The sequence below is a fragment of the Elephantulus edwardii genome, unplaced genomic scaffold (assembly GCF_000299155.1).
Source record: "Elephantulus edwardii isolate Elephantulus edwardi_28Jun2011 unplaced genomic scaffold, EleEdw1.0 scaffold00260, whole genome shotgun sequence".
Classification (NCBI taxonomy): domain Eukaryota; kingdom Metazoa; phylum Chordata; class Mammalia; order Macroscelidea; family Macroscelididae; genus Elephantulus; species Elephantulus edwardii.
The window spans coordinates 4,002,970-4,005,365 of NW_006400010.1; the positions used below are offsets into that span (position 1 = coordinate 4,002,970).

The 2,396-nt window shown below is 42.6% G+C and overlaps 1 pseudogene; it reads left to right on the forward strand.

Annotated features, from left to right (window-relative positions):
• Positions 1–825: 825 nt before the first annotated feature.
• Positions 826–1,293, forward strand: LOC102846211 (annotated as a pseudogene).
• The last annotated feature ends 1,103 nt before the right edge of the window (positions 1,294–2,396 follow it).

Below are 2,396 nucleotides of genomic sequence, written 5' to 3' on the forward strand. Positions count from 1 at the left end.
GACCAAACTGTGCAGCTCTGCAGCTGCATCATGGCCCATTCTCACCCTTCTGCCCCCAACCCTCACCTCCTTGTACCCCCAATATGTTTTTCCCAATTAAAAAAAAAGAATGTCAAAGTATGTGAAATGAAGTTTCATCATCCTTGCTAATAAGGAGCACTGTGGTTGCACATATTTGCTCGTTCTTCTGGCAATCCATGGAAGATTCAGCACCAAAATAATTCTACGGTTATCTTTATTTACTGTCCAACTTTTAGATGCATAAAGAGTTAACTGAAAAAGCCATGGCTTGGACCAAGAACAACTTAGTTTTAAACTAACAACACTGCTCTTTAGCACTTTGGAAAGGTTTCTGAAAGCAGATTCCCCAATGTAACATGTCTTTTGGTTTCTTGACTGCTGGTACCAAGAGTCTTGATCATGGATCCAAGAGAAATAAGATCATTGACAACTCTAATCTTATTGCATTTTTTTGTGTGTACCGTCAAATCAGATATGACTGGTACAGGAGGAGGTTGTCCTTCCTTCTCCAGCAGAGCATCTGGTGGATTCGAACTGTGCACCTCTCGGATTTCAGTGAAGTTTCTTGCTACTAGGCCACCAGAGCTTGCCAACAACTTTAACCTTTTATCCATCTATCACGATATTGCTTATGGTCTTGGTGGTGAGGATTTTTGTTTTCTTGATGTGGAGATATAATCTTTGATAGTTTTATTTTTAAAAAATTTTGAGCAGCAGCAGCAGCAGCACCCAGAGCCAGAGCTGTGCAGAGCAGTATGCTGGGCCGGAACAGAACCAGCTTGAGCAGACCCCGAGGCACTTGTCATGGCCCGGAATACGCCGTCCTCGTGCTTCCGCGGAGTAGACATCGACAAATTTGATGAGAATAAATTCGTGGACGAACAGGAGGAGGCGGCAGTGGTAGCAGGGGAGCCAGGCCGGGACCTGAGAGTGAGGTGGACGGGCTCCTGCGGCAAGGGGACATGCTTTGGGCATTTCACGCAGCCTTGCGGAACTCTCCAGTCAACACCAAAAATCAAGCTGTGAAGGAGCGAGCCCAGGGCATGGTGTTGAAAGTGCTCACAAATATAAGAGCACTGAAATTTAGCAGGCTGTGCAGTCACTGGACAGAAATGGTGTTGACTTGTTAATGAAGTACATTTATAAAGGGTTTGAGAAGCCCACAGAAAACAGCAGCACAGTGTTATGTTACTCCAGTGGCACGAAAAGGCATTAGCAGTAGGAGGACTAGGCTCCATTATAAGAGTTCTTACAGCAAGAAAGACTGTTTAAAAATAAGAGACTCATGTTACCTTGAGAAGATAAGAATTTTGGATGCACAGGCTGGTGAAGAAGGGACTGACAATGGATCATCTTCCTAGGAGCTCCTAACTAAACTATTCAGGACCTGCATCCTCTGAAGTGTATTTTACTTTCAAGGTGGAAGGAAAAATTGTCTGTTTCCTAAATCCTTTGCAGGATTGCCTTGTCTATGAGTAATACAGAACTGACATTTGTGACTGTACCAGAGTGGCTGGCGGGCCTTGGTCAGGTGTGCACTGACTTTAAAATGGGGGAGGGGTGATTTGGCAGGTGTAGATCCAAGGACTGTGGTAAAAGGGAGAGTTTGCTTTGTGAAGTGGAAAAAAACCCAAGGGTTTGTACAGACATCTCGTCCTCCCAGAGAAGGCGGACTCTCTTGGGTTCATTGTAAAGTGCCTGCTGCATCAATAAAGCTCTTGGCTTATTAGTAAAAAAAAAATTCTAAATTCATTGCTGCACATTTTCTTCACATTCCCCCCTCCCCCGGCCCACACCATAATACACTTTGTTCCAGACTCCTGTCATACATATATAATGCTTAATCACACATTCCTTTTGGATAGATGTTCCCCTCATCTGTTCCAATGTAGTGTTAATTATTGATCTATTCTTTCCCCATACTCTCCCCAACACGCTCATGTCTGTTCTATTTTATAACAGCAGTGTTATGTAGTTTGTCCTTTTGTGATTGAGATATTTCACTAAACATAATGTTCTCCAGGTTCCCTCATGTAATATAATGTTTTAAGAGTTTACAGTTTTTCAGTATGTGTAATATTCCATCCTGTGACTGTACCATAGTTTTTCTATCCATTCATTTGTTGATGGGTACTTGGGTTTCTTCCATCTCTTTGCGATTGTGAATAACACAGCAATAAACATGGGTGTACATACATCTGTTGAGTTTTGGCTCTGGTTTCTTTATGATATATTCTCAATAATGGAACTTCTGGGTCAAATGGTATTTCTATTTCCAACTTGTTGAGAAAGTATCTGGCCACCTTCCAAAGTGGCTGTTCCATTTTACGTTACCACCAGCAGTGAATAAGAGTTCCAATCTCTCCACAATCTGG